Raw genomic sequence first — 13,218 nt, 5'->3', positions numbered from 1 at the left:
ATTTCTGTGTATATGTGAAATACTTGTCCAACAGACAGCAGCCCTGCAAGCTTGTGCACGGGGTTAATCTTTACACCGCCGTGAGTCACACAGTGTTCCTGCGCTATGGGGCTGCAGAACCAGAACAAGCATCATTCCCTTTGGGACCCAAAAAAAAAAAAAAAAAAAAAAAAAAAAAAGGAGCTTCATGCTAACCCTGTGCGTGAGCCCAGACCCACGTTCGGTACAATACCCAAACCCCTCGGGGAAGGGAGCGGGTCCCCATCCATCATCCCCCATCCCTCATCCCCCATCCATCATCCATCCCTCCCTGGCCGCGCATCTCCCGCCAGGTGGAGCAAGAAGCCAGGCTTGGGAATCCCCGATTTCCCCGGGCTTGCTGCTTTTTGATTTTCTTTTATTTTACTGGTGGTGTTCCCCCCCACCTTTCCCCTCCGCCGTCCTTAATTTTGCCTTTTTCTCGAGCCGGGGTTCCAGGGTGAGGCATTTACTGCTCCTCTAGGGAAGCGAGTGATGCTCTCTGCAGCTCGCAGCGGTACGGGGTGGTGGCAGGGGGAGAGGGTAGGGAACACAGTGAGCTGCATAAATCCTCCTTCTGCGTGCACACCGATTACAGCAGGAAAATAAAATTTTAAAATTTAAAAAGGCAGATCACTCTTTTTGCATTAGTGGGGAGAAGAAAGGTTGGAAAATCTATTCCTATACACAGCAGCATAAAATTCACATTAACATCTCATTAAGTCTAGATGCACTTAGTGACTGATCCAAAGGCCATCAAACTCTATGGGAGACTTTCCATTGCCTTCAAATGGGGTTTGGATCATGCTGTTAAAGATTGGCAAAAGCTCATATTAACAAAACAAAAAAATTCTGACATAACCTAAAAGTCTATAAAAGCATTTCCATTCCTTTTTCTGGGAAACCCCTTCTACAGCTGATGAAATGCAATCACAGCAGCCACCTTCATGGTGAAATCTTCCAGGTAGACTAGCATCAACATGGCACATGGGATAAATGCAAATTACACCACTATTTCACCAAAACTGAAATAGAAGTTTATTTTTTAATCATAATAAATGATCCATAATAGCAAAGGTAAAACTGAAATGTTCAGAGGTTAATTTAAATGCTATATAAATAACATTTTAAAAGGGGGAGAGATTAAAAAATCTAGTTCAGGAAAACCGTATGCTGGTTATGATAATGTTTTACACCAAGTCTGGTGCCTTAATATGAACTAAAATAACAAAAATGAACAAAAAAAGTACTAAAATAGACTTTATGTGATCAGAACCAAACCAGTTTGTTGTGCATAGTACATTTAGAGAACTTAGTTCTTTATATCATCAGTAATGACTCTTTTTTCATGTGTGGAGATGAAAAGTAGTACATTTTAAAAAAATAAATTAGCTGCCTTGGGCAGCTTCAAATTGTTTGAGCTTCACTTACTCTTTTAAAATGCTGCTTCTAGCAGAGAGTCTGGAGCAGAGGCTGCAGCTCTGATTAGGTTTCTTGTTCAGATGGCCTTAGCTGGGACTGTGTTGTTTGGCTGATGACAGAGGTGGGCTGATAATTTCCTGTGCATGTTTCAAAAGAAAAAAAAGTGTGAAATGACAAATATCTTAAAACTTTTATCCCAAGTATTTAAAAATTGAAACTGAAATGTCAGATTGGGTGGGTAGAATGCTATTGAAGATTTGAAAGACTTTCCTAGCTTTACTTCCACTGTGATGTTTTCCTCTTTGTTATCTCATTTGCTTGCTTCTCTGTTGAACATCACCTTCCTGTTGCTTGGACCAAACGGTGTGGGGAGAATTACATCTTCAGGTACCTCAATGTCTCTGGCAAACAACCTTTTTTTTCCTCATGTCTCTTACAACCTAAACTAAATATTTCCATTTGAAAAATCTCTGAATTTTTGAGTGCTAGGAAACCCTGGATCTAAGACAGGGAAGCAATGTTCTTGTAAGAGTTGCAACTTTTAAAATATTGCCAACAACTAAATTTCACAAAAGGGGGAAGGAAGCTGTAGTTATTGACCAAAATTTAAAAAAAAAATGTGTCTAATTACTACAAGCAACAGTTCTGGCAGATCCTAATGTTAACATTAAAGTTAGGTGACAAATGAGAAAGGAGTTCCTATTAAAAGTTGTATTTACACTGATTTAATTTTTACTTTTAATCTCCTGTCTCACTCTAACATCCATTTCGATTTTCCTCCTTTTGGTCTTCAAAATATATATAGCCTTACTATCTTCATCCTCTCCAACTTTGATTTACCTTCATACAGAATGAAAGGGTCTTTTAGCAAGAAACTATGTATTGAAACACATATTAATATACTATTCAGTGCATATTAAAAATCAATGCACTGGTTTGGGCATCATTTCATGCTAAAAGAGATCAGAAATCTGGCCCTTGGTGAGTACTTTGGAATAGCTGCCAGGAACTATTAATCTTGTACAATGTCCCCATACATTCTAACAGAAAAGTGATGCCAGGAAAAAAGCCTGAACTGGCATCTGTGTCTGGGATTGTATTTTCACCTGTCTTTCTTTTCTGATTGCACATCACCTCAGCTTTCTTGGAGTTAATCTCATTTCACTCCTTCTTCAGCCAAAGGGGGTGTGCCTTTGATTACAGCAAGACCAAAGTGTTTTGGAAATGTTTCTTCCTTTTACTTCCTTCCTCCCCTCCTAAGAGTCAATAAACAAAATGAAGAACTATCAGAAGCAGTGTTTCTTTGCTTGTGGATAAACCATTGATGTTGGTATTGTAGCCCCAGAAATGTGTCAGCCCTGGCAAACAAAACAGGAGGCATCTGAAGTGTCAGGCACCTCTTTGAGCCACAGCTTCCATGCAGTTTTCTCTCTGCAGCTACTGAAGCACTGTGACCTCCCACCTGCTAAACCAGCACCAAATCCCTGCTGAGACCACTGCCTGCATCCCCAGCCCTGCCAGGCCCTGGCTGGAGGGAAGCAAAGCTGGAAGCTGCAACATCCACAGGGGATAAACAGACATGCTGCCGCTTTTATTTGTCATCATCCAAGGAGGCACAAAGTTTAAGTGGAGATTTCTGTGGAGAACACTTGAGGATTTAGGTGTTGAGTGCCCATGTGGAAGCTGAAATCCTTTTGTGAATGTGGGCATTGGTTAGAAGATAGCTAAGCTTTATACTGTGTTTTGAAACCAGTTATTGTATGGTTTTATTTTCCATTAGGCTGTGGGGAGCTTACCTTTACTTTTAAAATTCCAGGATGAATTGTTTAGACATATCAAGCTTTTCTCTAGATTTTTAGTTCCCCCGACAGAGAGCTACATTACAAAGAAAAAAATGAATGAAAATGCTACAGCATCTGAGTACATTCATTCTCTTAACAGAATAGAACATTTCTGTTCCTGGTAGATAAATAAGAAAACTGGTCATTTAATTGCATGCCCAATCTTTTAATCTACAGATTTAATAATTTGCAAGGAAAACCCAAACCAAAAAAATGCACAACATTTTAAATGCTGCTATTGCTCTCTACTGTGGCCATCCAAGCACATGCTGGGCTTTCACAACAGTGGTAATATTAAATGAGAAATTAATTACTTAGTTAGGGTGATGATGGTAAGCTCTTATGGCTGTGGCCATTTTCTCTCAAAACACAATGAGCATGGAAATGCAGCTCTGATAATGCTGGCTGTTCTCTTTATTTAATGTGAAGCACTATTAGTGGGTCACCCAAGCCTCTTGTAATTATGTTCAGTTTCTGGTTGTGCTGGCAAACATACAGGATTTTCAAATGACATAGAGTGTCTAAATTTCACACCTTGAGAGTTAAATCTATGCCTTAAGTACTTAAGTGGCAAGTATTGCTTGCTTCTATTAATGTTTTACACTTCTACACTGCCTTTGGATGGCAGATAATGGATATTTAACCAGATCCTCAAATACTTTTCTGGGAGAGATAAATACCATTATTATCCAGAGCAGTGTAGAAAGAAGAGATGATCTTTCTAAGTCCATTCATTGAGAGAATTTATCTTGAGAGGCCTGATAACACAGTTATAAACACATAAATGCAGCCTGGCTAACCTCCAGAAATTTTTTTCTTTTAAAACTGTTTTTAAAAAAAAATGATGACAATGACTTAACAATATTTTTTTTTCTACTTGACTCATAGTTTCTGAATATTGCAAATATTCATTCTTATTTGACTTGAAGAGCTATACATTTTCACTCTTCTTAATTTCAGCTGATAATCTCACATTTTGACGAAGCAAGTCTAAAATCTGTAGCTAGAACAGGAAGTATTACAAAATGTTGGAGATAGCTATTAGACTTGTATAGGTTTTGAGTCTTTTTTCCCATTAAAAAACCTGGCAAATTAAATTTCATAGTGATCAATGAATTAAACCTAATCAGCTACCTTCAGATTTAACACATGTGAAATTTTTAATCTCTGCTGATGAAGATAGAAGGAGGTATTGTGAGTGGGTGCAAAGTGCTGTGGGCTGTCAGTAAGAAATCCTTAGTGTCATGCTGAAAATGCCATTGCTTTACCAGTGGGGCAAATAACTGAATCACATATGACTCAACAGCACTTAAAACCACTCAAATAATAATTAATAGGGTCTTTTTCCATTTCATTAAAATATATTAATACAATTTCTTATATTAACACTTAATTTATAATTAGACATATGAAACATAAAATCCCATTAAGTCATGGAATATATATTTTATTAATTTGAAAAAATAATGCAAATTACTTACTTGGAGACTCAAATGCAGCTTTCCTCAGACACACTGGCCATCTATGGATATAGCTGTTCATAGGCAATTTTTTGGGCAAATGGTTTTCCTGTGTTTTCAAGTGTGCCTGTTAATGTCGGTAAGTGTGTTGAATATATCACTTCATTGTGTGGATTTTGTAGAGGGGGACTGAAAGCCTCCCCACTCCTTTATATTGTCAGACTTCAATGTTTTGCAAAAATACAAAGTGTTTTCAAATACAGAGATTAACATGAAGGCATGGAGGAAACTAATGTTTCAAACTGGTTTGTCACAGAATCATAGAATCACTTGGGTTGGAAGCTGCCTTTTAAAGACCATCTCATTCCAACCCCACTGCCATGGGCAGGGACACCTTCAGTAAACCTGATTACTCAAATCTCTGCCCAATGTGGCTGTGAACAATTCCAGGGATGGGGCAGCCACATCTTCTCTCTTCCTGTGCCTCACCACCCTCACAGTGGAGAATTTCTTCCTAATATTTAACCTAAACATACTCTCCTTCAGTTTAAAACCATTATCCCTTGTCCTATAGGATGATATTATTCATTATTATAGAATAAGATTGTTCATTTTGATTTGGGTAAGTTCACTTAATTTCATGAGCATCCTTGAAGTAATGAGGAGCTGCTCTTGACAGAGGCAAAGTATCTTGGGGAGCAAAGTGATTAATGACCCTTCTCTGCACTGGGCTTTCAGGAGAGAACTGAGAGGAGCAGTTCAGAGGTCTCAGTGCCACAGACAAAGGCACCAGGGTAACACTGCACTGGGATAGGTGGATATTAATCCCCCCAAATGAGTGGTTGCATATCCCACCCCTCCCACTATCAACCAGAGGAAAGAGCATCACTTTTCACGAGTTTTTCTCCCTTTTTTTCTGCAATGAGATGAAGAGCCTTTGCTTCTACCTTCATGTCTGCCCTGCAAGGGCATAGTCCAAGCTGCTGGAAAGCCTCAAGGCAGGTCTGAGGTACTCAGTGGTTCTGCTTGCCCCAGTGAACTGAAGGTACAGCTTCTCTGAAGTGAAATACTGGCCTTTCTCCAACAGCCTTAGACAATAATTGAGTGAGATATCCTTCAAGGGAGGATATGTAATTTTAAAATCTCAGCCAGTTGCATAGTTTGTCTGTGTTCATGCTCAGGAAGGCCTTAGATGAGCTGACTTCAAGTATGAAGGCCAAAAGCAGGTTGGGAGAGGTGGGAAAAGGGCTTTCTTTAGGATCTTCACAGTTCCTTCATCTGGAAACTAAACATGGCAAATTTGACATCTCTAATAAAAATAATGTTATAATTAGTTCAGATAATCAGATCTAAGTTTGTGTCAGGGAAATATCCTGGTGCAAATGTAGCTGGGCAGTCCATTGCCAGCATAACTATGTGTGTCTGTACTTTCAGGTTCTATCATTCCCTGTGCCAAAATGTGTCCATGCTCTGACACACAACTGATTTAATATAAATTCCAATTAGCATTAATTGCTGCTGTTGTCATGCTGCCACCATGTAACACCATTGTGGGAGGAGAGCACGTTAGTCACAATTGTTCTGTGGACAGGAAAGCTGAAGCCTTGGACAGATTGCTAATGGAAAAGAGCTAGGCACACTTTTTCTGTTGACTTCCCTTTGGATTTGCTCGTTTGATTGTTTGGTTTTGCATGGTAGAAGAGAAAGGTCACCAGCACTCCTGTTAAGAATAAATTATCTTCACTGTTTATTCAAATATTCTAAAATATATGTTGATTTAATAGAAGGACATAGGAGAGACAAAGTGAGCACTTTTTTCATTAGAAAAAAACCTGATACTATTTATGACAAATATGTGAACTAAACTGTTCTCACAGCAAAGGAGGATGTTTTCTTAGCCCATATTTTAATGGAAGCAAGAACTGGATGTTTCTGCTCTAAGAAAGTGACTAAGATGTTAATGTGCCTTGGCTAGAAAATTGAGAAATATTAATCCATGAATTTATATCCTTAATTGGATTGAATGCTTGCAAATAGATGAGATATAAATAGAAACAGAACAAAGCAAAATCAAGATTCCTTAGAAATTCCATAAAATAATGTAAAAGGGGTTTCTACAAAGTTTATACCTTCTGCTGATAGCAAGATTTCATATCCTTTAGAGCTTTTTTTTCTATTTCTTCGGTCTGAAAAATCTGAACTTTGAAGGTCTTGCAGCAAAGAACAAAGCCAGTTCTGGCTAATCTTCTTTAGAGTATTCTTAAGGAGCATCACTCATCATTACCAGAAACTAAGTGATCTACAATTATTTCAGTACTGCAAATTAAAGTTCACTTTGTGTTTCTGGATTTTATTAATTTATGTTGTTCTGGTTTTTTAGTAAATTATCAGTAGGAAAAATTCCACAAAAATAATCCCATGAAATTTAATCAGCACTGCAAAGAGAATGTAGTATTTTCCTAACCAATAGCATAGCCAAAAGAACATGTCACATACTTAAATAAAAATTGCTGTTCTTGAAAGAAATATTCTGTAAATTGTCTAGCAATGTTATTACTGTAATGACTTAGAAAATATTTCAAGACTTTGGCTTGGGGGTATGTGTGGGAAGATGGGAAGACAGAGTAAGAATTCACATGTGCATTATTATAGCACTTGAAGAAAATTGCTAAAAGGAGACAAAATAGGATTAAATCTTCTAGAGATGATTGTTGCTTTCCCCAAAGGTCATAAATGTTTTGTACAGCTCTCCCTAACCTGAAGGGAAAGTTGCTTCTACATAGAGTTAACAATTTGGTCTCTGGACCAAATTCAGCCTGACATAATTGGGTTCAGTTCCATTAGCTTCTGAAGAGTTTTGCTCACTCTGACAGACTTGGATTTGGATTTGAAGTTTTGGCAGTCACCTAGAAATTATAAAAACTGCTCTTTCATCGTTTCCTGTGATCATGCTTGCATAAATGAAAACACTGACAATGTGTGAAGAGGTCCTCAAAACTGAATTTCACTAGCAAGACATTTCTGTGATTGGTTACAAGCTTATTCATCTTTATAATGACTTATTCATGTGGAAATTAATTTTCAAGACCAAAAGATTCTAGATTTGATAGCCATATAAATTGCAGGAAATATGAATTTTTAAATGCACTTTTTCTAACATATTACATGATCTTTTGAGTTGACACCACAGTGACTACAAATTCTTCACAGAAATATTGGAAGTTGCCAGTCAACATGCTGGCTTTGACAGCATTTATCTACTGTTTTCTGCCCTATCTGGTGTTTAACATGCTGTTCCACCCCTTTTTGTAGTTGTATTCTGTTTTTCCAACAGAATTGAACAGAAGTATGAGTCTTAAATATTTTATGATGCATGATTCTAATGATGTGATGTGAAGTAAATGACAGATTTTCCCTTTGTTAGTACAGAAAACTTCACATATTCACCTGCAGAACATGGAGCAGGGTTTGGTTCAGAAGTGGAAGCACATTTTTGTTTAAATTTGAAAGCTCTAATAAAAAATAAATCCTTATGAGAATGTGTGGTATGTGAGAGAAGAGTAACAATAATTACTAGATGGTAATTGCTTCTCTTTGAAGGCTTTTCTCTTAATATTTTTGTAGCCACTGTCTGCAAAAGTAGAGATTCAATATTTCCCTTACATGTTAGTAATAGCAATAATGGTAATAACCAGTAATAGTGAATAATGATTTCAGATGGCCTAGTGGTTCTAAGAAACTATCTCAGGAATACAAGAACTATGCAAAATCCACTCTGAAATGGGTTCTTCACTTAGAGCTACAGGCAAATGCTCAGGTAGGGCAAAGCACAGTTCCATTTTCCCAGAAACACACCATGAAGGAAATCAGACATTTTGCTTTTCATTACCATTTAGTTAAATACTCAGCAAGCTATATTAATGATAGAAATCTGACAGGCAGGAAATAAGAAATTAAGTATGTCACAGAAGCACCTTTCATTGCACTGAAAGGAATGTCATATTAAAAATGCTTTGCAAAATATGCAATATTTGTGACGTAGGTGAGCTGCAGATACTCATTTCCCCCTTTTTGTGTGCTTCAAATATAGAACTCTAAATTTAGAATTAATAAAGGAGAAAAAAATCAATATATTCCTGCCTACAATCAAAGGGACAATAAACTGATTAACTAATTGCATTAGGTTTTCAGATGCCTGCACAGTCTTTGAAGCTCATGTCCCATTGAGATGTGCAGTGTAGAAAGTTCATCCCCTTTTCACTGCTGTTTTTGGCAGCCTTCAGCTAAAATGGGCTAAACATGGGAACATCACATCCTTTTAATATTAATCATGGCTCTATTTAAATATACAAAAATTACTAAGTCTGACAGTTATCTTCATATTTCTGTATCTTAATAAGTAGCCTGGTCTTAATCTTTGAAGACTTCACAGGGGACAGGAAATGCTCAGCACATCTAAGACTCCATTAACTTCATCAAAAGCTTTAGTATCATGCTAAATACTCGTCATCAGGACCTCACATTTCAAAATTTTGACCTCTTCCCCCAGTCCAGACTGTAAATTTGTGGAAAATCAGTGAACTATTTGGAACCAGTCCACATAAACACAGTTGCCAAATCCTGGTTTCATATTCTGATCAAACGCAGAGTAGTTGGGGAATTGTTGTACTTCACACAAGAAAGGTGTTCTCACGGGTACAGAGGTAGTGCATGATTATATTTACACCCAGGATTTGTACCCTGTGGATGTGGTTCATAAAAAGTAACACCGACCAGATCACCAAGCTTAATAGGCCAAGATCAAGGTAAAACAACCTGTCCAGCAGTGACTTTAAAAAGGGGCTGGGTGTAGCCTCAGCAAGTTTGCAGGTGATGCAAAACTGGGAGGGGTGGTTGATGCAGAACATGGGTGTGCTGCTGCTCAGAGGGACCCTGCAGGCTGGAGTGAGCCTGCAGGATCCTTAGAAGGCAAGCAAGGGAAGTGCCAAGCCCTGCACCTGGGGTGGAATAACACAAAACCAAGCACCAGTACAACACCAGGCACCAGGACAGGTGGAGGCTGCCCGGCTGGGAAGCAACTCTGCAGAAAATGTCCCAGAGATGCCTAGTTGGACACAAGGCAGCAACGTGACCCTGCAGCAAAGCCCAACAGCACCTTGGGCTTCACTGGAGCAGCACCTGAAGGTCAGGAGAAATGATCCTTCCTCTCTCCTCAACCAGCAGGAGAGGCCATGGACACTGCAGTGAGCCAGCAAGGTGCTGAGGAGATGACTGGAGTGCCTTTCATGAGGGATCTTACCAACCTGTAGGTTGATGAGGGGAGTAAATGTAACAGAGTCACACTGCTCAGTGCATCTCAGAGGCAATGGGCACAAAATGAAACACAGGAAGTTCTGTCTGAACATAAAAACCTTTTTTCTATAAGAACACTCAAGCACTGGGTGTCCCGAGATGTTGTGGGATATCCACCACTGGAGATGTTTGAAACCCAACCAGACACTTAGCAAATGTCTCCCTGTGACTCTGCTGTGAGTAAGACCTAGCTATAAACCATTGTGGGAATTGCCTGGGACACTTATGAGTATTTTCTGCAATACTTATGACTGAAATATGTGACAACTTATTATATTTATAGTGTTAGACTCACACAAAGGTAGGTATGTGTGTGAATGTCCTAAAGGATGTGTGATGCAGGGGTGGACCACAGCAGTTTTTAAAAAACTTAAGTATATTCAGATAGGTAAAAGCAAATTTAGATGGATGAAAGGGGGCAAGTGTGCAATTATTGATAGCTATGCATGGACACAAAAAGGCAGAAGAGACTTTAATCTCCCTTTAAAGCTTTGGATTATGACAAATACTGGGTGAGAAGGCAATTTACTTCTGAAGGTGAAGTATAGAAATAGAAGTTTCTTTCTTGATCTCTTCCACAGGATTAACATTTAGATATATATCCAACAAACACATCGTTTTTGAGCTTTGCTAAGTGAATCAAAAGCTAAACAGAAAAGAATCGTGCTTTGCCCATAATAGTAAAAATTGCCTTGTTCAAATTCTTTTCAGCAGCAGGATTCTTTCAAATAGCAGGAACTTTTATCAATATTAGTCCAAGAGAAAATTAGGTTTTGTTCTTCACGTGTGGTGTCTGTGCTAGGAGGCTGTATAAATTCTTTTAAAGAACATATTCTTTGGGATTCTCATGAGGAATCCTGTGAAAGGCTGATGTGTATTGTCTTTATCACAGTGTGCTTTGACAGTAAAATGAATATCTGTCTCAGTTCATTTGCTGCTTCCAAAGGAAACTGATTTGCCAATCTTCCTGCTGGCTCATCTCTTATTTAATCTAACTGCTTATAATTATTCTTGTAATTAATTTATGAATTATTATTAGTACTAGTGTACTCGTATTTAGAGATGGACATTCTGACAGTTCCTGTGATGACATCTGGCATATTCTCTGTCCCAGAGTGATCTGTTTGCTGTGTTTACCAGAGCTTTGCAGTCTGGCCTTACTGGTTTCTACAGCTGCATGTCCCACTATGATATTTTGTGAACTTTATTGCTGTAGGATGACATGAAATGTGGATGTTCTACTTGTAAACATTGCCATTTCTCTAATTCACTCAGCCTGAGGTAATGTGCACACTGTTCATCCCTGGGAATAATCACAAAGAGGGAAATAACCTCACCTGCACCTGCACTGGGGGACAAAATCATGGAAATTGATTGTGGGACTGGCCAATACATATTCCTAACATCTGATTTTAAAACTTAGTTTTCCTAACCCATTTTTGCTGTTTTGAAATTTGAAGCAGATGTGGGGAATTCCTTCAATTTCAGTAGTTGTATCACGTAAGGAAATACTGAGACAGGGAATAGTTTTGTTTTGTTTCTCTGTGTGTTAGAAAATGCTGACAGGCACTGAGGTATTGCTTGGGCAAGGATCAGTGTTGAAGTTTTTTACATACATCACCAAAAATTCATGGATGGCAGTCTGCCTAAAAAGCTGAATAGGGACAAATGAAATCACAAGATTTCAGGCAATATGCTGTTGGAAGAGAGGGCAACAGGTACAGATCCTGTGAGAGGTCATGAGATTTTATTTTATTTAAGATACACAGGAGACTCTGGCAGGAGTTTCCAGCCCAAAGCTTTTTATGCCATTCTGGCCAGGAAGAGGCAAATGAAGCTCAAGCTCACAGCTCTCATTCTGTAGCAGCACAGTTGAAGACAATCAGTGATACATTTGATATTTCATAGCCATTTATTCCAAAGACAAAATGGCTCCTGCACAGTTTCTGCTGAAACAAACACAAAGCACTGACTCGGGTTGCTGCTTTGTCTCCTGTTTTCCACATTGGTCTGCAACATCTCCTGGGTCCAACTGCCTCCTCTCTCATAACTGGATGTAATCAAGACTACAATGTAAATTAAACCAGAATATATTGTATTAGGGGCATATTTCCACATGTGTACACTTGAATACGTGAATAATTTATCAATATTGGTAATGATTGCTTCTCTAACATAATGTTGATGTTCTACCATAGTTCTTTTTAATTGTTCCTGTTAACTTACCAGAAAAGAATACTGCGAAAAAATAGGATGGAGGGCAAATAATTGCAGATTTGGTTGAACTTTCTCAGTGAGGAGTACTGAAGAGACTGAAGGCATGTAGTTTACAAAAGAGATGGATGAGATATGTCTTCAAAATTGTAAGTGATATAAAAAGAAAGCAAAAATAACTCCCTGCTTCGTCCCATTGGCTTTCTTTCCCTTCCACTGAGCTGTAGGCAAGTGCCTTGCTCAGGATATGAACACTGCTGATTTTGGGTGAGCAATCATACTGTCTCCTTTTTCCTCCCACTCTGATCTTTGAGGTTTTTGCACAATTACTTGGTTAAATCTTAAACAGTTCTTGATGGAAGTTCCTTTGCAATGTGCCTAAACTGTGTAAGAATGCAATAAATAAATTGTTCAGCTAATTTATTCCGTTTGAAAGTTTAAAGCAATCTTTTTTTTTTTTTTTTTTAAATGGTCCAGGCTCTTTAGTTTGTGTTGTTTCAGAGAGACAGCAGAAGCTGAACAGCTATTCCAATGATAACCAGAATTTCTGAATTTGGATTGCTACAGAGGGACTGCTGAAACTGAAAGTGTGTGTTGCAGTTTTCTATCATAAGAACAAGTCAAGCTTTCATGACACCATTTTTAAAATCCAGGTTATTTATAGTGTTTTAATATCATTTAATAATGATGAAAAATTAAAACTACATTTTTTTTTCTTATAGCTCAATTATCAAAAATCTGATTAAATCCAAGATTTGAAAATAAATGCTTGCTATAAAAAGGTGACATTTCATGAGGCTACAACAGTATTTAAGAATCTTTCCAAGTGCATTAATCTTATTCCTTGACCTTTTAGTACAGACACCAACAAAGTTTGTGACATTGTAAATACCACTGGAGCTGAAAGAAAA

This window comes from Catharus ustulatus, chromosome 2, assembly GCF_009819885.2.
Source record: "Catharus ustulatus isolate bCatUst1 chromosome 2, bCatUst1.pri.v2, whole genome shotgun sequence".
Classification (NCBI taxonomy): Eukaryota; Metazoa; Chordata; class Aves; order Passeriformes; family Turdidae; genus Catharus; species Catharus ustulatus.
The sequence above is the reverse complement of the archived record's forward strand: the minus strand, read 5'-3'. Positions refer to the sequence as shown.